This window comes from Camelus ferus, chromosome 4 (assembly GCF_009834535.1).
Source record: "Camelus ferus isolate YT-003-E chromosome 4, BCGSAC_Cfer_1.0, whole genome shotgun sequence".
NCBI lineage: Eukaryota > Metazoa > Chordata > Mammalia > Artiodactyla > Camelidae > Camelus > Camelus ferus.
The window spans coordinates 40,723,721-40,748,265 of record NC_045699.1 but is presented as its reverse complement, the minus strand read 5'-3'; the positions used below and the strand labels follow the sequence as shown (position 1 = coordinate 40,748,265).

The window sequence follows — 24,545 nt, the reverse complement described above, 5'->3', positions numbered from 1 at the left end:
TTCTGACTCCTTGCTAACTAGCTCTGATATCTTTGGAAAATTATGTAACTACCTTTGTGCTCAATTTTCTTATCTATAAAATGAAGTAGGAGAAATAATAGTTCTCATTATATAAGATGATAAAATGTACAGCCACAGAGCTGGCAAATACATAGTGAACATTCTAAAAGTTCTAGCTACTATACTTACCATCAATAAATAGGGATTGAACCCACTTTTATTTTTTTTAACATTTTTTATTGATTTGTAATCATTTTACAATGTTGTGTCAAATTCCAGTGTTCAGCACAGTTTTTCAGTTATTCATGAACCCACTTTTAAATATAGCTATATAATATTCCACAGGACAGAAGTACCAACATTCATTTGATCATTCCTAATAAAGGCCATTGGTTGTTTCCAGTCTTGTGAGTGCTATAAATATTGCTACAATGAACATTTTGGGACTTAAATATTTGTGCTTTTACTTCCATGGGATAGATTATTCAAAGAGGGATTGTTAAGTCAATTTACTTGAATAGATCTAGACCTGGCGGAGGAAGTAGGTGTATCAGTCTCCATGGAACTGAGTCTCAGAGATTAACTACTGCAATCCTAGCCTGTTTGAGGAACTTGGATGGAGACCAGACAGCCATTCTCCATAGCCAGAGGTCACATGAGCTGCCATAAGTCGTATGTCCATCTTACTTTTGGTTAGGAGTTTAGATCGGTTCTTTTGATCTGGGGTTCAAGCACCTAGTGACTAGAACTTTGTCTTTTCTCTGAAAAAGCGTGAAAAGTCCTCTGAAAAGAAGTTCTGAAAACTTCTTTTATTTTTATAACCATGTAGGTGACAGTGTCAAAGAAATACCCATTAATGAAATCACACTGGAGCCATCAGTTTCTTCAGCTTAGAAGGGTGGCTGTATAAAATAAAAAACGCAGAAAGAAATAATAGGTCAATCCTCTACAAATTGGGCATCCCGTGTTCTTTCATATCTAATGCCTTAGGTGACTCAGTTCTTAACTGATCTTCCACTTGGAAATCTATTGGTAATTCCAACAACCCTGCATGAAAATGTCTGCTGCCCAGTACAAGATCTAGGTCCCATGTTTCTTCAGCGGAATAGGCTGTCTCCTTTCTAAACTGGGTTCTTCTCGTTCCTTATTTTTCATTTCCGCTTTCTGTTGCATTTAGACCTCAGACCCTTGGATAGGTTCACAGTACCACCCCTGAGATATAGAAATAGATTACTTTAAAATTGCCATTTCCTGATTTCCCAAGCACTGAGCACTTCCAAATTTCCTAAAACAGAATATGTAATATTCCTTGACATGTTCTTGCTTATCACTGATCATCCTTTCTAAAAAAATTTTTTTTTTATATTTTTTGCTCCCCTTCTGTGGGAAAAAAGGGTCTGGCTTCCCTCTGCTACTTTCTAGTGGAAATGAATGCCAGTGTGCCTCCCAAAATAAACAGGCCTCAGGCATCCATGAACACAGAAAAGCACTCAACCATACAGAGTTATTTGAATCTGTACTCAGCAGCCTTTTTTTTTTTTTTTTTTTTTTGTCAGTGTGAAAACAAAACCAAACAAAATGAAGAGGCCAAGTCCTTAGTCTTTATGAGTTACTCCCAGCAGCCTTTTGTCAGTCTGAAACTGGAGAACATGGGGCAACAGATATAAACAGTATGAGGGAAGAGGAACAATTCTAACAAACTGGTTTACTTTAGTATTTTCTGTCAGAGGCTTCAACAGCAACAATGAGGCTTTTGGAAACTTGGCAGAGCCCTAAAAATGGACTGATAATATTGCAGTTGTCTTAAAATAATTTCTGTGGGGGGTTGTTTTTTGTTTAAACTGCTTCTTATCCTGACCTCTTTTCTACTCTGACTCTCACTTCAGACTCTGACCACATTCTACATAAATGTATTTTTTGAAATATTTTTTTGAATCCATGAACTGTTTTTTGATCTGTCTTACTGATTTTGCACACTTTTTAATTCTTTTTTTTTTTTTTTCTGGTGGAGGGGCAGTTAGGTAATTAGATTTATTTATTTATTTTTTAATGGAGGTACTGAGGATTGAACCCAGGACCTCATGCATGCTAAGCACACGCTCAACCCCTGAGCTGTACACTCACCCCTATACCTGTATTTTTTTAACTAACTTATTTGCAATTCTAGTTTCTGGCCTTGGAAGTAGAAGAGAGAAAGGTTACAAGGCTGCTCAGGCTACTCCCACAACTCGAAGAGCACACCTTCTGAGAAAGACCGTTTCAGAAAGCTCCTTAGGTTAGGTCTCTTTCCCAGATGTCTTTGTCCCTGGCCAACTGTCCGAACTACAGATTGACGTGGTCGCTCTTTCGAAATACAGTCAAATGGGCTACGCCAAATTTTCTAACTTCCTGTGAAAAGACAAACTCTTACTTAAGCCAAATGATTCCTATCTTATCTTTTTCTAATTTCCTTGCTGTTCCAGGCCAAGATGTACAGACCTAAGATGGATGTAGCCTGTCACACACAGGAGTAAAATGTCCATATTAAAAGACACTGCCTTTCAAATGGAGTTTAAAATACCCTGTTGAAAACAAACAAAACAGAAGGATTAAAATAAAAGGAAGGGCAAAGTTATGGTAAGTAAAGACTAATAAAAATAAGGCATATGATAATATTTAGTTAAACCTACCAGAGTTAAGAAGTAAATAAGTAGGTTAAACTAAGAAGTGTTTATTGAGAAAAGGTAAAATCCTCCAAGAAAATATAAGAGTTATAAATCTTTATGCCTCAATAACATAAACCTAAAGGGAATACTGCTATAATGATAAAAGAAAATTAAAAATGCATGATGACAGTGGCAAACTGTATCATAACTCTATTGTCCTTGGCAAACCAAATACTCAGAATTTAATTAAGAATACAAAACTTTGCAAATTTAAGTATCCAATCAGTAAGAATGACTTAATAGATAAATTGTTAACTGTGTTCCCAATGAAAGGAAAATCACATTTTTTCTAAGAGCTTTGAATAATATGTAGCTTTGGACCAAATATTAGATCACAAATGAAATCTCAATAAATTCTAGAGAAATATACTAGATTATATTCTTTGATCATAATTAAATTTTAAACATTTAATTAATATTAAAAGGTAGCTATGTGTGTGTTTATCACACAACTAGAATAAAGAAAGTTTTAAAAGTGAATCTTGCTTTAGAGATTTTTAAAGTTAAAATTAGAAATAAATTAGAAATAAGTGATTATGAGAAGTCCATATACAGGTCAATAAGAATGTAGCCAAAGATACAGACAGCAACACAGATTTCAGTGTGCAGGGTATTTTTTCAGGATGAATCCCTGTGGAAGGGAGAAGACAGGAAGACTGGGCAGAGAGAGGCCTGTCAGCAGTCTCCTGCATTAGACCCAAAGGGTTGGACCATTTTACCACTGCCTTGATTAATCACTGGATTTGGGGCAACCTGGGAAGGGTGTGCTCTTGGCTGAGGCAGCTCTCTGTAGCTGAGGGAAACCCTGAAAGAACTGAGAGCTGTAACAACAGATTCCCTTCCTTGAAAGGGAATCTGGACAGTGTCTCCATACCCACTATAACTTGATGAAAAAAAAAAAAAAAACACGGTGACTCAGAATCATCTCTGAAAGTTTGGCACAGTGGTCACTAATACGACGACTGTCATAGCAAACATAAACAAAGCAATAAAAGAAGAAAGTAAAACTGGTAAGAGGCTTACATATAAGTAAGGCAACACTATTATTTGCTGGCAATATGACTGCATATGGGTAAAATATAAGAAAATCAATAACAAAAAAGGATATTTGTTCTATAAGATAAGCAGAATACAAAATCAACAGACAAAACTTAGTAGCTTTTCTAAACATCCATACTCCTAGTTATCATCTGAAAAAAATTTAAGTCGATTCAAATATAAAAGTAAAAAATAAAGCTATAATAAATGTTTATAAATAAAATGTTTGAGTAACAGGGTAAACTGAACTAATATAGACCCCCCCCTCCCTCAACCACAAGCACATTAAACTGCTGGACAGAATATGAATAAAAAATTAAGCACTTACCAGAGCTCAAAACAAAGGGGAGAGCTCTGATGAAATGTGGTCTCTTGGGGCTGCACATTTGGAATTGAGCTCCCACCAGCCTAGAGGAAACAGAGCACAATGCAAATGCAGGCAGAACGACAGTTCCCACATGAATGGCATTCCCTGGAGGTGTGCAACAAAACAGCCTGATTGAGAAGGATAAATCCTGGAAAAAACCAGGTCTCTGGAAGGGCTGCCACTTCTAGAAAAGGAAAACTAAAAAAACCATGCCCACTGGTTCTGGGAAGCCAAAAAAGGATTTGACTCCATGAGCCTCAAGATAGAAATCAAACATGTCTCTGTAAGATGTCAAAGCCTCATGTCTGGACCATGCATAACATGGAATTAACATTTATATTACACATTTAATACAGCATTTCCCACACTGAAATATTAATGTAAAAACAGGTCTCAGTGAAAACTCGGGAATCACAGCTGAAGCAAACATTTGAACAAACAAAACCATAGACCACTTTTACAATTCTGTATTTATAAAACTCCCTACAGGGAAAAAAAGTCCTCTATGAAGATTTGCTCATTATCAGAAAATTTCAAGGCACATGAGGAAGTGATCAACTCTGAGACAGTTGCCAGATAATCAGAAGTATTATGACCCTGAAAATATAAAAAATAAAACAATCTGAACAATTCTTTGGAATAAATATTTATTTACTAATATTTACAGAATTAGACTGTTCTAAATGAATAGATACAATGGCAGATATTGTTGATTGTGTACCAAATAGCAATTTCTCCAAATTTCCTTCTTATTGCTCAATGTTACTTTTGTTTACATCATAAGCAGCCATATGTATCAGGGGATTCTGGGCTTCTCCTCAGCCTTAGACGGCAAATTATAATTGGTATTAATCAGTCATGGTAATTTCCAATTGCCCTTTCTTTCTTTCTCCTTTCCTTCTTCCCTGACATATTAGGCTGGGATCCTTGCCTTCGTTCTCCTCGTCCTTCCTTTGCTTCTTTCTTTCTTGAGTTTGCATATTGGAATTCTTCAAATCCTTCATTCTTTCTTTTCTTTCGTTCTTTCTTCTTTCTTTCTTTTTCTCTTCTTTTTCTTTCTTCTCTTCTTCTTCCTTTTTTTTTTTTTTTTACTGTGCATGTTTTTTATTTCTAAACGTTGGAAATCATCCTAACATTTATTTTTACCAAACAGAGAGGAAAGAGGAGCCTGGAAGGACCTAACACTTTTTTTTTAGTTGAAGTATAATCACTTGACTATACTTCAACTATATAATGTTGTGTCAATTTCTGGTTTACAGCATAATGTCCCAGTCATACATATACATACATATCCCATTGTCTTCCGATTTAAGAAGGACATGTGGCTCAATTCTGATCAACAAGACACAAGGGAAAACCTGCTGCTTTTGACAGTCTTCATTGATCAAACAAAGGGATATTTGAAGGGGTATTCTCCTTTCTGCCACTGGACAATCTGCATGAGAATGAGGTGCTTAGAGCTGCTGTAGTCATTTTGTGACTATAAGGGAAAAGGCTGAGGACAAAAGCCAAATACTTAGGATGGAAAGCAGAAACACAGAAAGATCCTGGATCCTTGATGATATTACTGATCCACTGAATCTGACTACTATGGAGTTCCCAGTCTCTGCATTTTCTGTTATATGGGATGAACTTCTTACACTTTAAACAATTTACAATGGGCCTTTTTACTTACAGCCCAGATCAAATCAACTGATTGTACCAAGAAAAAGAAAAAGAAAGAAAGAGGAAAGGAAGGAAGGAGGAAAGAGGAAGAAAGAAAAGAAGAAAACAAGCATGTTGGAAAAGAACCAAATAATTTTTCTAGAAGTGAAAAATGTAAATACTGAAGTTACAAACTTACTGAACAGGCTAAACAGCAGATGAGACACAGCTGAAGTGATAATTAGTGAAATAGATTGAAGATCTGAGAAATCATGCAAAGTGAAGTCTACAATAAGAGAAATACGAAAAAGAATGATAGAATGAAATGGTCTAATTCATATCTAATTTCTCCAAAATAAGAAAATAAAGAGAATGATGGATAAGAGGCAATATTTGCTTATTTAATAAGGAGGAATTTTCAATAATTGATGAAACACATCAATTCTCAAATGAGAGAAAAACAATAAATCCTGAGCAGGACAAGCAAAGTAACTCCTCAATGTACACATTACAGTGAAAGAGAAAAGAAAAGAGGAAAACCTGAGAAGTGATCACAGAATAAAGCAGGATTATCTATAATGAAAAACACAATGACCCCCTCTGCAACAACTATCTCCCTAAATCCGCATACCACTGGCCTACTTCCAGAACTCTTACCAGCATCCAGATTTTGTTCAAGTACTGGATGGAGATTTCTTGATCTAACATAGGGGGAGGGTTTTCACCAGTAAAAATCTAAATTTCTAGTGTGATGAGGCACTTGGTACCTGACTAATATTCCTAAGGTGAAAAAAAAATGAACGTGTAATTAGTTAGTTTTAGGCACTATTCAATAGACCTGTCAGGACTGAGAGAATGTGGCCCCTGAGAAAATGGAAACAAATGAAATGAGGTCCATAAACGCCTTGGATTTCTGGATGGACACGCTTTCTACATGGTGGTGCTGGGACAGGTAAACCAAGCAGAGCATAGTAATCCCAATGAAGTGAAGAGACAGGACCAGCATTCAGGGATCCGGAGGTGGTGGGAATTTGCCTGGAAGACTAATGTAGAGAACAAAGCTATGTAGAGAAGATCCAGAAATCTGTGTAGCAGATCCCTTGAATATGGAATAAATACGAGGCTATTCATTAACAGAGTTAGACTTTATAAGGCCAAAGGGAATTACTACCAGAGAAAGAACAACTAGCAGAGTGCTGTGACGTGCATCCTCCAAGGATGGCACAGGGGTGGGAGGTGTTTGAGTACTGATCAGTACTCTCTGAGTAGAGGGAACTTATTGAACACCTACAGCATATAGTAGAGACCTGTTAAAAGCCACAACTTAGGAGTATGTCTGATCTAGCACTAGGAGGAAAAAAGCCACTTTAGACTTTGCCAAACGAATCTTATAAAGAAGACTTGGAAAGATTAAGCTAATTTTCAAGTAAATTGTTTGCCTTCCAGAACAAAGCCCAATACTCTATAAAGGAGACAACAGAATTTAGATACTTAAGAAATATCAGCTAATATCTAGTATCCAATAAAAAATTTCTATATGTGAAGAAACAGGAAAATTTAACTTATAATGAGGAAAAATATCAATCAGTAAAAAATACCTAGAAAAATCAGAGATGGTGAATGAGCAGACGAAGATTTAAAGCAAGGTCAAAGTTTAAAAGGAAAATAAACACAATGAGGGAATAAATAAGAAGAAATTAAAAACAAAAGTGATTTGAAAAAACTGGAAATTCCAGAACTGAAACTATGAGAGCATGGTCCTGCTGACATCTTGATTTCAGACTTCTAGCCTCCAGAACTTTGAAACAATAAACGTTTAATTTTAACCAACCCAGTTTTGAGTACTTAGTTACAGCAGCTCTAGGAAACAGATACACCAGTCTTCTGGAAGACCAGGTCCAAGAGGTGACAGTCACTCCCGGGAAGCCAAGGCCTGAGTTACTGGGAGAGTAACTTAGGCTCAAAGTATCTCGAGGCCAAGGTGAGAGAGATGGGACAGCAGGATGGTGGGGGAGCAGACAGCTCTGCCAGGCTCCTCCACTCCCCTTAGTTCACAGCAGTTCCCTCCGGCCTGTCTGAAGGCAGGTGAGGGGGCTTCACCCAACTCTACCTTGCTTCTCTCCTCTCCCCTCCCTGCCTCCACTGTCACTACCCACTGCCACAGCCACCGGTGCCTATATTTTTAAACAAAATGTAACTAAAAGAGTATAAATAGCTCGGTATGGCTTTTATTCTGTGATGCTTATAAGGGTGTTTTTGGCATTCATGGAGTTACATGTCCATTCATTCAGCTGTCAAAACTGAAAGAGAAATATCATTCAAGAGAGTGTTCATGTCTGAAAAAATGCAACATAAGTCAAGTGAAAAATGGCTCAGACCTAAATGTTCTAAGCGTTCTGGGAAGCATGTGTACATTTTAAAACTGATTGCTGTTTTAATTCTCTGTGTATGATATTCAGGGCTTTAAAAATTTTTTACTGACTTCCTTGATGAAGAGTTTAGCAAATGCAGAAATTGAATCTTAATTTCTGAATGCTTTGATTGCTTCTAATTGCCTTTTGTTTTTCCACGTGTCTCAGCTTAACATCACAGAAAGCTTTTGAATCATTAGCTCTAGAAACATAAGCCCGTCACTTAATCACACAATAAGTGAATCTCAGGCATCCGGCCAGCCAAGGAACCTGGCCTGGAAGTGTCTTTTGTAAGGCTCAACTGGAAGATTCATCTGTCTTCAGCCACACACATCATTTCTCATCTTAGTGGAAAATTTCTGGATGCCCTCACAGCTATAAATTTCCAGCCTAGTATGGAAATTCATTGCCCCATCCACAACTGAACAGTCTAGGGAATGGAAGAAGCTTTGAGCCATAGTCACTTTCTGAAACAAGAGATTCTTGAAGGTCTCATCTTGCCAACCTCCTCTCCTCCCTCTCTGCACCCAGCAGCAGTAATGGTGTAATGCAGGGAGAGCCTTAAAATGACGCGTGTCTCTGTTTCTTCACCTACAGATGGAGGAAATAATTTCAACCTCAAATGGCAGTGATAAGAACAAACAAGATGATATATATATATAAAGCACATAGCCTGTTTCTCCGCACTCGGTAAGCACACCTGGAATGGTACCTGTTAATGTTGTTGCTACTGTTGTTTCTGTTTCTAAGTTGTGTTCTAATTGTGCTACATGCCCAAGCATCAGCGGAAATCTTTGAATCTCATCAGTGGAAGGGAGTTTTACAATTCTGTTACCCAGTCCACTTTACAGGTAAAGAAACTCATCTATCTAAAATATCCAAGAGGACACACCCTTGTCCAAGATTGTACGTAATGACTGGCATTGATTCGCAGAGCTGAGGTCTCTTGATTTTCAGACCAGAGTTCATTTTACTAGAAATGCTCAAGTACTCTGGTATTCTTCAGTATGTGCAAAATTACTCATCCTGCTTCATATTTTTCGGATCACTTAAAATTTTAGTTCTTGCTTGCGGTCATGTGAACCTTAGGCTAACCAATATACTCATCTGAAAAAAATCTGAAAACAGTGCAACATAATTAGATGAAAAACCTAATGGAAGATAAATATTTTGAAAATGGTTCCAAGAGTATAAAATAACTAGAAGAAATACATAGGCAAAGATGTATTGTAGGAGAATAATGATTTTGTGATAAACGATGATAATTTTCTTTTGAATTTTCTAAAGGAATTTTTCCAGAAAAAAAAAATGTTTGATGCAAAGTCAAATATATACTCTTCATGTGTGTATGTTTATATTACAAAAAATTTTTTTAAGTTTTCCTTTTTTTCCTAAAAGTTTCAGCTAAACAGGGGTGAAGGTTTTGGAGAAGGGAAGGAGGCAAGAGATACTCAGTGCTGTTTTTCCTCTGCGACAGAGGGAGTTTACCAAGAAACAGAAGGTGGATGCCACACTGCTGGGTGGCAGGTACCATGATTCCATTGCCGGAAGGACTTCAACTGAAGCCCAGACCAAAAGAGGGAATTAAGTAAGTGATTCTTGCTGATAGCTGCATCCTTTGCTGGGAGTTGAGGAGAAGCATTCCTCTCTTGTGCTAGTTCAAGTTCAGCATCGCCTTTGCTTTGTTCTCTTGGGCCTCCAGCCTCTTGCCCCTAGTGTTACCCACCCACCCCTGACCTGGGAGAGTGTAGCCCAGGAAACGTAGTGAATACATGAGAACGAGAGGAGTACTGCTGTGGTTACTTGGATCAAATTAAGTAAGATTAAGTAAGATTCCTTTTGTTCTTATTTACATAAGCAAAATGTGCTTACTACAGATAATACAAATAGTATGAAAAAAAGTGAAAAACCAAACCCTCGCTCACAGCACATGATATCCTGCTTTTTTTCACTTGACCATATGTCTTGGAGCTCTTCTAAGTAGTAAATGAAAATCTGCCTCATTTTTTCTATCATCATATAGTATTCCACAGTATAAATGAACCACATTTCATTTAACCATTCTCTAATTAAGGGAAATTTCTGTCTTCTTCCAATTTTCCTTTATTATAAATGAAGCTGCAGTGATTATCCGTGTTTTATTTTATGAATATCTGTGAATATTTCAGAAGAATTGATTCTTAGAAATGGAATTAAGAACTCCAAGAATAAGCTTATCTTAAATTTTGATAGGTAGTTCTAAGCTGTCATCAGAAAAGATTATACCAATTTACACTCTTACAAACTGTGTATGAATTGCCCATTTCCACCTGATAATACTGGTGTCAGTCTATTGAATTGTTAACAGCCTGATGGGTTATAAAGTATATCTTGTTTATTTTGCATTTCCTTTATTATTTTTGAGATTGAGCATCTTCTATATTTTATTAATATTTTAATTTTTCAATGAATTATCTCTTCATTTCTTTTTTCCAGTTTTACATTTTATGTCTTTTAATAATTCTGGGAGCTTTTAATAAATTTTATATATTATACTTTGTTTTACATATTTTACAAAGACTTTTCACTGGAACCTTTTATTTTGGTGTCTTATTTCATAAAGAACTTTTAATATTTTGAAATAAGATCTTTTTATTAATGGCACCTGAAATTTGTGTCTTTCTGAGAAGGCCTTCACCATCCCCTAAAATTACAAAAACTGATGTACTATATTTTAATCTAATTCCTTTCTAATTTTTTTTTTCAGTTAGTGTTTAGAGTTTAATCCATTTGGATTTTGTGTGTATGATGTGATATTAGAAACTAAATGAATCTTTTCAGGATTTCCAACCCTCTCAATACAATTTTTCAAGTCTTTCCTTTTTGCTATGATTTGAAATGCTCCCTTTTTATATTCTAAATGTCCCTTTATTCCTGAATTGTTCTTTCTGGTTCCATTTGCCCATTACTTTATTCTGAATCAATACAGCATTCTTTAATTTACATAAACTTGGTATATTCTGATAACTGAAAAGTCAGTTTCTTCCTCATTTTTTTTTTCTTTAATTTTTTGCTTGTTTTTGTGTGTTTACTCTTCCACAGGAACCGTAAAATCAGCTTATCAAGTTCAACAGATCTGTTAGGATTTGTACTGGGATTGCATTGAATTTATGGATTAATTTGCAAAATTGACATCTTTGAAATATCTACTCTTTCATCCAGAACCATGTAGTTTTCCATCTAGTCAGGTCTTCTTTTGTGTCTTCAATAAAATGTTACCGTTTTCTTCATGTGGACTTTGCAGTTCTTATTGGTTTATTCCAGGCGATTTTTTTTTAAGCTTTTGTTGTTGCTGGGAATGGGATCTTTAAGTTTTGTTTTTCTACAGAGAAAAACAAATGAGTGTGAAAAGAAAGTGAGAGCTGAAAAAACAGGAGGGAGAAGAAAAAGAAAAAGAGAAATTTGAAAGGTAAGGTGAGACGATGCAGAAAGGAGACAGGGAGGAGAAAATGTGATTTTTATTGAGTACCTATTATGTGACATGCCCTGTGGCAGAAGCGTTCACAAGCACCATTTCATGCACTCTTCCCACCAGGTGGCTTGTCTGAGAAAAAAATGAAATTTGCCAAGGTCAGCAAGGGAGAAGGGAAAAGGAAGTGGACAGAGAACAGATTTGGAGTGAAATCTGGGAACTGGTCCCAGCTTCCGCTCTCACCAGCTGTGTGATTTTGCTCCAGTTACCTAATTACGTTCCCCGCTTGTAAAAACTTGCATAATATCTGCTCAGGTGATTGTGGGGATTAATTGGAATAACGTATCTAAAGTGTCAGTCACAGAAGATGTTGCTTTCCATGACTGCCAACTGCCACCTGGAAATACATCCCTTCCTGCCCCTGGCCTTTCTGCCATAGCCATCCCAGAGTGTGCTCAGAACAGCACGAAGCCTTCATGTTAATATTCAATGGCATGTTTATTCCGTGAGTGCCTGACACTCAGGAACACATACCTAACATTCTTAAGAAACACTGTAGGAGAAACAGTTGTTAGAAGCCATGATCTGAGTCTGAAAAGAAATCACATAAGCCTGGAGGGGTGGGGGTGGGGGGCGGGAATCAGCCATTTTTACAAAAGGAGGCATTGTTGAAATGTGAATCCTTATTCAAGCCCAAATCCCCAGTGAGAAACATGCTCTATTTCTACCCGAACAATAGTTCCTTGTCTCGAGACAATGCTGGCCACATAGTCCTGGAAAGCATTGGATCCCCATGGCAATGGCTACGTTTTCTCCCAGGGACACTGGAAACAGCATCTGGAGGAACCGCACCACCTGACCTAGGGCCTTGGCCATTGAGAGGAGGCTCGTTCCCAGCCTGAACAGCAGGAAAACACACCTGGCCCTGGTGCCCCGGCTACGTCTTGTGTTTGCTGCAGGGCTCCCAGCCTCCAGAGTTGTCCTGATGAGACAGGAGTGTGAAGTCGAAAGAGAAAGATTAGACAAGACATACTGAAGTGCTCCAAATGAGTGTCCTCTTCTAGACAACGTGTACCTTTGTTCCTAATACTTTGCTCTTATTCATCAAGAACATGTGTGAACCGGCCTGGATCCATCCTCTCACTCTGCAGCTGGGAGCTCTTGAGGAAACTGGCTCACCTCTCTGAGCCTTCTTTCTTTCATCTGAAAAATGAGGTTAATAATAACAAAGACGTCAGAGGATTGCTGTGATGATCAAATCACACAAATATAAAAACGTGCTCATACAAATCAGTTATTCTTTCATTGTACAGGGAATTGCATTCGGAGACTCTCAACGTCTTCAGTGGTTCTGTTTCATTTTCAAGTAGAAGTTTGGTTTCTGCAATAGCCAACCGTCATATGATTCTGGGACTAGTGAATAATGTGTGTGATTTAGCAGAGCAACTGTATTTTTACTTTTTTTAATGGAGTGGTCTCTCATAAATACTGAGACTGGTTCCATATGTGATGTGAACATTGACCTCAACCCGTTGGATCTCTATTCAAATTATATCCAGAAGCCGATCACTTCTCAGTATCTCCTCTGCTACCACCTGTTCGAACTGACACCATCATCATCTTTCTCCAGGATTATTGAAAATAGCCTCCTAACTGGTGGTCCTACTTCACTATTGCCATAAAGATATTTTGAGCAATGGTAGCATCGCTGGCATAAATGTATCATCTCCCCAGAGGAGTGCTTTGACCATCATTATTTAAATATTCACTTACTCAACAAGTATTTATGGAGCCTCTACCGTATAGCCAGCACCGTGCCAGGCTCTGGCAATATAGCAATAAGGAAAACAGATACAGATCCCTTCCTCATAGAATGTGCGTTCTTGAGAGGTGCAGTGACCATTATACAAATAAACAAGCACCGTATGGCCTTTGCCAGATGGTGATGGGCATGGTGGAGAAAATATATGGGGAAAAAGGGGGAAAAGAGCACAGGGTGTAGTGATTGTTATTTTAAACATGGTGGCTGGTGGAAGTGGGGCTGATATCAGGAGTTGAGTTTAGGGAATTGTAAATTTGATATGCTTGCTAGATATCCAAATGGAGATGTCAGGTAAGACTTTCCTTTAGAAGAGTCTAGAATTCAGGGGAGAGTTCTGGGCTAGAAATAAAAAATGTATAGATAGTTTCAAGAAGACTGGCTGAGGTCATTGCTGGAAAGAATGTGGAGAAGAGTTTCAAGGACTGAATCTGTGACAATCAGGCCAATGAGTAGAAGCCAGGGTGATGAGAAGGACCAGAAATGAGAGTGAAAAGTGGCCAGGAAAATGAGAGGAAAACTTACGGAGTGTAGTGGCCTGCATGTTATAGGAAGCAAGTATTTCAACAAGCTCAAGTGCATTTGCTACAAAGCCACCTTGTCACATGTTACCACCAGGTATCCACTGTGGAGGAGGAGATACTGGCTCCCACGGAATATGCCAAATTTTGGTTCCTTTAATGGATGAATGATTGCCACAGTTAAAGATGGTCCAGTGATTGAAATTTATTATTTTGTTTATATATACCTTTGAGCTGATAATGACTTTTGCAACCAAAAAATACAGCATTGACACAGTAATCATTGACATAGACTAGACTCTTTTCTTTCATCTTCAAATGTTCTCCTTAGCTGACTCTCATCTTTGAAGCAAATTGTCCTATTTTGAGAGATAGAACTATAAGTAGTTGCGTGTGTTTGGTCAGACTGCTGGGCATTTGAATGAGTAAATTTGATAAATGTTTCAGGAGGTGCAGTTTTTTTTTAGCCCCTCCCTTTCTTTTCTGACACTGAGTCTTGGAAGTCCCTGGCTTTTCAGTGGGAAAAAAAGCGAATTGTGGAAGCAAACGTTACAAAGTGTTCATTCATCAAGCTCCACACAGCCTGGCCTTTCATCTTTCACCTTTTCTAAGTGCGTCAGGTCGGGAGCAGCCGTGTGGTTGTCATGCTGGGACGTCTGGGGAAGACTAGACGTGAGACCAGGGCAGGATTTGGGGTTGGTGACAAAGAGCAGGGGAACAGCGTCTGGATTTCTTTCAGAAGGCTGAATCGTGGAGGGCAGTCTGCAATCGGGGTTCTGCAATCAGTCAGTGTGGGTCTGAGCAGCTAAGTAGAGGACATGAAGAACACGTGGCCAGAGCCCTGTGCTACTCACCCCGGTGAGTCACAGCTGTGGGCATGTCAGCCCCCTGAAGTTCTTACTACAGGAAACTGTTACTTGCTTCTCTGTGAGGACAGTTGTGGGTAATTCAGAAAGCCCCGAGCAGAGCCATTTGCTGCATCCTTTATCAAGGTAGATCTGATGGCAAGTCACCCTTACTCAGTGACCTAATTATAGAAAATACTTTTCACAGAATTTGACATTGCTTCTTTTTGTGAGTTACAACTTCTGGGAACTCATCTTTAAACACCATATAGTATATAGAAAACATACACCACTGTATGGTGTACACCATATACAGACTGTATATTGCTTTTCTCTTTTTTTGAGCATTTTTATTATTGAAGTATAGTCAGCTTACAATGTTCTGTCAATTTCTGGTGTACAACATAATGTTTCAATCATACATATGCATACATATATTCATTTTCATTTTTTTTCACTATAGGTTACTACAAGATATTGAATATAGTCCCCTGTGCTATACAGTAGAAACTTATTTATTTTATATACAGTAGTTAGAATCTGCAAATCTTGAACTCCAAATTTATCCCTTCCCACCTCCTTTCCCCTCTGGTAACCATAAATTTGTTTTCTATGTCTGTGAGTCTGTTTCTCTTTTGTAAATAAGTTCATTTGTGTCTTTTTTTTTTCAGATCCCATATGTAAGAGATATCACATGGTATTTTTCTTTCTCATTCTGGCTTACTTCAGTTAGAATGACAATCTCCAGGTCCATCCATGTTGCTGCTATTTCATTCTCTTTTATGGCTGAGTAGTATTCCATTATACACCCCTCCCACTTCTTTATGCAACCATCTGTCATTTCCATGTCTTGGCTATTACAAATAGTGCTACTGTGAACATTGTGGTGCATGTATCTTTTCAAATTAGAGCTTCCTCCAGATATGTATATTGCTTTTCAATGTAAGGGAAAATACTACTTGTAACTCACCATTATATTCATCATGTAAATTGGGTAACGAAGACAATGTCCAGCTCTGTGGGTGACATAACTGGTGGGAACTCGACCTTACTCCAGAAGAGTTTGTTGACACACACAGCACGTTGCTGTATGTTACTTCTTTAAGGGGAGCTGTAGATTCTGGTACTCGGCATTCAGCCCCATAGAAGCTGCCCAGACAGATGACATGAAGCTATATTCTGCTTGTCTATAAGGAGAAAACAATTGTTTATGATTCAGGTTTACTTCTCAAATGGGTTATTGAAATAATTAGGACTAGGTATGTAATCCTTCCATGTCTTATTCATTCAACAGATAATTCTATTCTATTTCAGGGACTGAAAACTCCAGGCTTCTTGGACCTTACATTCTAGTGAGGGGAGAAAACAATAACTAAAAACATAATAATTAATTAAAAATTGTACATTGTGTTGGAGGGTCATCAAATGCTAGGGAAATGTAGAGCATGATAGCAGGTTTGGGCATACAGGAGGAAGGACAGTTTGAAGTTTTTAATAGAGGAGACAAGGTTGGTCTCCTTGAGAGGGTGACACTTGAATAAAGATTTGCAGGTAAACTAGTTAAGTAGGTGGATTTCTGGTGGGAGAATATTTCAGGCAGATGGAAGAGCCAGGGCAAAAGTCTTAAGGCAGAAACAAGCCAGGCACCTGCAAGGAACAGCATGGAGACCAGTGTGGCTGGCGTGTAGTAATGAGGGGGGAGTCCAACAGGAGACGAGGTAACAGGTAGACCCAGAGGCAACCCTGCTGGGTAGAGGGCCTCACTGGCCACTTTAAGGACTGCGGCCCTTAGTCTGAGTGAAATGGGAAGCCCTGGAAGGAGTTTGGGCAGAGAAGTGACACAATCTGAGTTACATTTAGAAAGACCACTCTGGTTTCTTTGTTGGGACTAGTCTCTTGAATGGCATGTTTGGGAACAAGAAGACCAACTAGGAGGTTGTAACAGTAACCCAGGTGAGAGATGGTGGTGCCTGAAACCAGGGTGGCAGCCATGGGGAAGGAGGGAAGTGGTGTCAGAGAGAGGAGTCAGATGAGACCAAGGTTTTTGGCACGAGCCATTGGAAGGATGGCGTCTCATCTCCTGAAATGGGAAAAACCTCTAATGGGATTGGTTTGTGGGAGAGGATGAGAACGTCATATTTAGGCATGTTAAGTTTGAAATGAGATGTCTGTGAGGCATCCAAGAGTACATGAGTCAAAAATTCAAGATGGAGGTTGCTTACAAGATAGAAACTTGGGAGTCACTGTCGTTAAGAAAGTTCAGGGAAAGAAGAAAAGCAAAGACTGATCCCTGAGGGGCTCCAAAATGAATAGATCTTGGGGAAGAGCGGGGGATGAAAATGAAGCTCGAGGAGGAATAACCAGTGGTACAGGAGGCAAACGGGAAAGCATATGGTGTCCCGAAGGCCAAGTGAAGAAATGATACTGAGGAAAAAGGCATGATCAACCATGCCCCAGAATTTATAGTTGAATTTCCTCCTCTGTAAAATGCAGGTAATAATAGCGCCTGCCTCACAGGCTTAAATAAGATCACTTAGGTGAATGGCCAATCAGAACGCCTGATGCCAGTGGAAGGCTCACGAATTCTACCTGTTATTTTTATTCCTAACACCTCTGCAAAATCACTGATTATAAAGCTTTTCACTGTCCAAACTAACCCCTAGGGGGCGCGCAAGCCTTCCCTTTGTCCCCATCACTGTTATTCCCACCAGAGAGACCTCAAAATTAGATGTGGAACAAAATGGACTCTTAATGGCAACTGAACTGTTTGTAGTAAAGGCAGAAAAATCCAATGCAGTGGGCGTCAGACTTCCATGTGGAGAAGAATTACTCGAGGGGCCTGTTAAAATGGAAATCCACAGCAGCCCCAGAAGCTAGAGATCCTAATTAAGTAAATTGGGAGGAGATCTGGGAATCTCCACCCCAGGTAATTCCAATGTATATGCTCCACACTGCAGCAGTGTGGGAGAAATGAAAGATAATTGTAGCTGGCTTGCAGCAAATATTCACGTTCTCTCTTCTTCTTGGGACCTTAGAACAACTTTTGCTTCTCTTTTTAACTTTCTCTTCCGTGCAGCCAATGAGGTAAGCCAACCCTGGGGCTTCCTCTAGACCAGGAGGTCCTTACAGGACCAGGATGGTTCTACAGAAAGCGCAGTGGGGTGGGTGGCTTGGGCTAGCTTTTAGTCGGTTCGCATCAGAGGACACAACATAGTGCTTCCCAGTCCTCCTCTGGCCCCTAGGTTTTTGGGGGGAACTGTCCGGTGTTTCAGTAAAATTTAAATTTATTTCCAACATTTAAAATCAGGAGATTTCACACACAAACCCAGGTTTCCTGCTTCTCCAGGACAATGAGAAGGTTTAAAACCTGGTCCCCCATTTCCACATAGCAAAGTTGCTTCTCTTAGGATATGGGCTTTGATCATTGCAATTGCCATTATCCCCTTCATTCCTTGCTGTGCCTCCAAAAATCAAGGCCAAGTGACACTTGCCATTTATTATCATACTTAATCTTATATTTTCCTCAAAGTTGAAGAAAAAAAATTTTTTTGGAAAACAAAGCTATAACAGGAAGGTCTAGTGTTTCGAGAATAAATTTTCTTACACCAGCCCCTGTCTCTCATTTATAGTACTTGCCTGGCGTCTTTACACATTTAACCTTGCTATCTCCTGTCTAGCTCTTAATCCAGAGGTGAAAAAGTTGTTCTTACATTTAAAAAATGATCTGGAATACTATTCAGTATAAAAAGGAATGAATTACTAACCTGCACGACAAAAATGAATGAATTTCAAAAATTAGACTGAGTAGATATAAAAGCATGATAATGTACAGTTCCATTTATACATTAGAATTCTAGAAAAGGCGAGACTAATCTAGAGTAATGGAAAGCAGAGCTGTGGTTTCCTGGGGCAGAGATTGGCTGCAAAGGGCACGTTTTGGCATGATGGAAATAACCTGTTACCTCAATGACAGTGACGCTTATATATGGCAAGATACATGTGTTAAAACTTATCAAGTTGTAAATTTTCAATGTGTGCATTTTATTGCAAGCAAATTATATCTAATGAAGTTGGTTTTTTAAAGTTACCTAATAGAGTTGCCAGAAGATAGAGATGAAATCAGAGGGGCCCTTACCCAGGTCTGTTTGTTGGTTGGTTGGTTTTTGCATCACTGTCTGCCTTACTAGATGGCAGGACAGGATTCAGGACTTTGATTCATAAGCATCATGATGAATATTTAGATCTTGCAGACACGTACAGAATATTTGGCACAGGGCAGCAGATGTAGATGAGCAGGTAGAAATGCAGATGTAGACACAAGTTCCCAGGGGACTTTATATGCAAGAAGAGCTCTCTCAGTGCCTCCTCCCATAAGGAGGGGACCTGCCCTGCCCTGGGAGAGGACCTCATGAGCTGGACCAGGCGCTGGCAGAAATGTAGGGGCTTTTGTTCTTTCCCTTTCCTTCCCCTCTTCTCCCTTCCCCTCTTCCTACTCCTTCACTAGACTCACTCAGGACCCTCAACCTACAAAAGCATTTTTCATATCTGTTGAGTGACATGCCATGTGAAGAGAATGGCATCTGGTCATTCTGGCAAACTTCGCCACTTTCCTCGAGGGACAGAGCAGGCTTACCTCAAAAGACACGGGGCATTGGTGTAGGGGCTATCGGTTTGATTGTGTCTGGAATTGGCAGTAAAACACCCAGTTTTTTCTCCTCTTTCTGGTGTCTTTTAGTCAGGGTTGCAGAAAAGCCTTGTGGGATATGCAAGATGGTGAGTTTTTATGCTAAGGCTGGCCTACTTACAAGAACCCGACAGAGCCCTCAGTGAATTGGGAACTGAAGTACAGTTACATGGGAGTGGAAACAGACACTGCGGGTACCCCACCCATAGAGTCCCCTGCCCTTTACCACTTCCTCAAAGCCTGCCAGATTTCAACTGCAGCACCTACATTCCTTTGCCTGAGGCTTTCCAAAGTGGTTGGACCCCTGCATTTCCAGCAGCTGTATCTGAGATTCCAGGTGTCCCTCATCCCCATCAGCATGGAATTTTTTTAAGTGTTTTTTTTAAAGTATTCTGATAAGTGTAGTCTTCTCTTCATGGTTTTAATTTGCATTTCTCTAATGACTAATGACATTGGACATCTTTCATGTGCTTACTGGCTATCCATATATCTTCTTTAGTGAAATGTCTGTTCCAACCTTCGCTCATTTAAAAAATCAGTTCATTTTCTTTTTGTTGAATTTCGACAGTTCTCCATATAGTCCAGATACAAGGTTTTTTTTTTTTTGTCAGATATGTGATTTGCAAATATTTTCTCCCAGTCTCTGGCTTGGCTTTTCATTTTTTTAGTAGTGTCTTTCATAGAGCAAATGTTTTGCATTTTGATGAAGTCCAATTTTTTTTCTTTTATGGCTTGTACTGTAGGTGTCATACCTGAGAACTAATTTGCCTAACCCACAGTTACAAACTAGAATCAACACACAAATGTTTATGCTTCATTTTGGGTTAATCTTTGTATGAGGTGTGAGAAATGAATTCAGATTCATTATTTACAGAATGATGCTTCTTCCGGGTATTTTTAAATAACATATTTCAGTTTCAGTCCTTTTCAACTATTACTTGCCTTTCTTTGTTCCTGAGATGCAGCCAATATCAAGATCCAGTTTTTACACATTTGGAAATAAATATGCCTCTATAAAACTGAGTATTACATTTATTTTAACATGTTTTTGAAATCTGTGCATCTTGATTCATGTTGATCTAGTTTATTCTTTTTAACTGCCATGTAATATTACATCATGTGAGTATACCACCTTTTACTTCTCCATCTCTTTATTAATGAACAGGAAGGTGGGATCCATTTTTTTACTAATACAAACACTGCTACAATAACCATCCTTGCATCTGCTCCTTGCACCCATGTATGAGTTAGGATATATAACAGAAATTCAGTTACTAGGCACTAGAATGTGCTTGTTCACTAAAATAACTGAACTGATGGACAGTCCCACAACATAGTATAATTTACAATCCCACAGCTTCACCAGATAACGAGACTCTGAAATTATTGCAATCTGAGAGTTATGAAATAGTTTCTTTTTTAACAATTTGTGTTCCTCTGATTACTCCTGAGGTCAGGCGTCCTTATAAATGTTTATCGGTCATTTCTGAATTGGCCTTTTCTGTCTCCTCTTCACATAGATTTTTAATTTAATAAGGATATTTGTCAATATTTTCTATGTAGACCTTTGTACATCTTGTTTAATAAATTATTCTCTACTCTGAGCTCATAAAGTTTTTTTATACTTTCTTATCATTTTTCCCATATCTGATTTTTAGTTGAATATTTTCCCCACAAGTATACTGAGGTAAAATTTTCATAAGTGAAACACACAATTCTGAAGTGTATAGTTTGATCAGTTTTGACAAATATAGTCATGTAACCTATACTGTAATCAAAATGCAGAATGTTTCCATCATTGTAGAAACTTCCCTTATTTCTCTGGCCTCTTCTCAGTCAACTCCCTTCCCTGAATTTACCACTGTTCTGATTTTTATTTTTCTGTCATACATTAGTTTTGCGTAGTCTAGAATTTCCTGTGAATGGAATCATGCAGTGTGTACTGTTTTGTGTCTGGTGTGGCTTTGTTGATTCAGTACAATAGCTTTGAGATTCAGTCCTTTTGTTGCATATATCAGTAGTTTTATTTTTATTGCTGGCTGGTTCCATTGTGTGGATGTACGAGAGTTTGTCCTGCTGATGGACATCTGAGCTGATTCCAGTTTGGAGCTGTGATGAATAAATTTGCTATGAACATTCCCATAGAAGGCTTTTTGTGGAGTAAGTCTTTCTCTTCCCTCAAATAAATATCCAGAAGTGAAATTGCTGGGTAGCCACTTGAATTTTAAGTTCACAGGTGATGGTCGCTGGGCAACTGGCATAGATAGATAGATAGATAGATAGATAGATAGATAGATAGATAGATAGATAGATAGTGCTTGGTGAATGGAAACCATGAAGCTTTTCTCTTTTTTCTCTTTGATTTTCCCTGCCTGTTCCTTTTCAGCCTCCTTCCTCTCCAGCTCCGCCAAGTTCAACAGCTGTACAGCAATGTGATTCCAGATAATGAGACATTTATTGGAAGTATTCTGGGAGCACTACTTCAGCTTGGAAAACACTATTTTATAAGGCAATAGTTTACACATTTTTTCAGAAAGATCAGAACTTCTTTTTCAAATGAAATCTTCTCAGAAGCGCCTAATATATAAAAATATTTTAAAATAGAGCTGCTTTAGTTTTGTGTGGATGCTTCTCTGCTTTTCCCCCACTATCCTCATCTTGCTGAGCAACTCTTCTTAATTTGGGTACCAATAGGGACTGAAAATTCCAGTGAATATTTGGAATACATTTTGAAAAATAAGAACTGGCCTTGCCATTGGAGAATTATAATAAGATAGAGACAAAATACATTGAGTATGACATCAGAAAAATTATGTAAATTATTATTATTCAGGTTAAGCCTAACCTGGTTGTCTGAATTTATTTATTGCTTTAGAAAGATATTTAAAGTTTCTTAAATATTTAAGTAAATTTACATTGTAGAGCCATTTGTTAGGAAAAAAAAATGATCTGTAGTTCAAACACATTGAGAAGAGTTAAATTAGAGTTGTAGCCATACAATGAAAGGATTATTTTAGAATATCTTTCAGGAAGAAGTAATTCATAGGATTAGAATTACATCAAGGAGGAATGTGAGTCAGTATTCAATTATTAATTCAATAAAGAGGTAAAGATAATATTATATATGATTATTATTGTGAGATCAGAATATTTATTGAATTCATCTAGCCCTTAGATAAATCCCATAGCCCTTAGAATAGAACTCAGTAATATTACAACAGACTTTGTAAAAGTGAGGCTTGAACATAGATTCCCCTCCTTCTCCCAAAAAAATCAGAACTACTAATATGGTCTGTAACAATTATTTACAAAATTAGGTGCAATAAGATGAGAAAAAAATTACTTAGAACTAAATTTGTTGATTATTTTTATGATTCTGTCTAGCAAGTTATAGACATCCTCCCCCAACCAACTTGAACTTCATCTAAATTAGAAATGCATCCTGAATTTTTGATAAAATATCTTCTAATTGTTTTCTGTGGGTCCAACTAAATCATGATAACTAACTCCAAATATAATATTTGTGATGTAAGATATTAGCTTCCAGAACTCTATCGGAAGATGGGGGAGTTGAATCACAGCCTTACGTTTAACTCCTTAAGTTTTTCAGGTCAGAAGAACTCCAGTAACCCATTAACCATGTTCCAAATGGCTTATCCTAGATTATCTCTGCAAATCTTTTCACCATTCAGTTCTTGTTCAAAAAGACTTCTAAATGGTGGTTCAAATTAAACTTGAGTTTGATGACCATCTGAACTGGTTTTCAGTTCACATTCTTGTTTGATTTCATCCTGTCCCTCAGATTCTGCAGATCTTGTATTAGCACACCAAATAAGCTTTAAGCTACGGAGCAAGCACTAGGTTTCAAATGTTATAAAAGATAAATCAAGTGCTTGAAACCAGAACAACACATAATATTTTTTTGCAAACACACAAAAGAAGAAAAAAGAGTTTGCTTTTTTCTCTCTCCTATGCATTTTTTTTCCACCAATCAATTTTTTGGTCTGTTTCACTATTCATAGAAATTTGCTTATTGACTTTGATTCTAGTTAGAGCAATTCATCTAATCTTTTTAGATCTGCAGCTTCAAACACCTATATTTTTCTGATAGTTCAAACAGAACATTATAAAAGATACTAGCATGTGTAATCTAATTTCCTGATCTTTCTCATTGTGACATCCTGTAATAATTGCAAAATCATAGTTAAAGACCACTATGATGATGCTCTTTAGTGTACTGACTTGGTAATACAAAAAGCATTTTCTAAAATGTGTATTTCTGTACAAAGTTAAAAGGTAGTCACAGGATTGCAGAATTTTAGAGTAAGACAAGGCCTTTGAAAGAGCATTGAGTCTAACGTCTTCATTTTACAGGTGACCAATGCAAAGTCCTCCAGTGTTCTTCAAAATATCCTTTATTGGTTTAAAAGAGTTATAGCAGCTTCTAAACATAGCCCAGCTCACTTCTGAGTCTCAGCTTTCCTCCTTCTTTCCACCTCAAACATTTAATCAATCATCAGGCTTTGAGCATTCCACCTATTGAGAGCTCCCAAATTTGTCTTTCTCTCTGTTTCCAACATCACGACTGTATTTTAGGTCATTGTTGCTTTGGGGATGAAGTCCAAAGTGCTTATCTTGGTGAGAGCTCTTTATAGGCTTAACCCTGTCAGTCTCTCCACCATTTTGTCCTCACTTGCTCCTTCTGTCCTATGACCCAACAAGTGATACACTACTGCAGTTCTGTGAATAGATCATGTTCTTTCTCATTTCTGGTTCCATGCACTATTTCCATCTTCCCCCGACATGTCCGTTTACCTGACCAGAGTCTATTCACTCATTAGATCTTAGCCAAGTTGTCCTTCAGTCCATTCTGATTTGAGTGTCCTCTTATATATCATCATAGTACTCGTATTTCTCATAGCACTGTTTCCCTCTCATAGTTTTCAGAACTCTGTGTTGTAGTGTCAGGTTGCTTATTTGGTTTAGACTGTAAGTTCCTTGATGACCAACTGAGATTGTTACCTTATGAGTTATGTCTTCAGAACCTAACTTAGTGCTCA

At 38.0% G+C, this 24,545-nt stretch overlaps 2 long non-coding RNA genes across 2 annotated transcripts in view; both read left to right on the top strand.

The window, feature by feature from the left end:
* The window catches only part of LOC106730161, a 38,405-nt gene extending 26,969 nt beyond the window's left edge, over window positions 1-11,436 (top strand). Inside the window, exons 2-5 of the long non-coding RNA XR_001366601.2 lie at window positions 2,463-2,616; window positions 8,763-8,855; window positions 9,643-9,753; window positions 11,247-11,436. This is a non-coding gene — a long non-coding RNA (uncharacterized LOC106730161). The remainder of the gene's footprint in view (window positions 1-2,462; window positions 2,617-8,762; window positions 8,856-9,642; window positions 9,754-11,246) is intronic.
* Window positions 11,437-11,454: 18 nt separating this feature from the next.
* Window positions 11,455-14,243, top strand: LOC116663172. The gene is made up of 2 exons (XR_004319295.1): window positions 11,455-11,613; window positions 12,436-14,243. It is a non-coding gene; the product is annotated as an uncharacterized LOC116663172 (long non-coding RNA).
* Window positions 14,244-24,545: the final 10,302 nt, after the last annotated feature.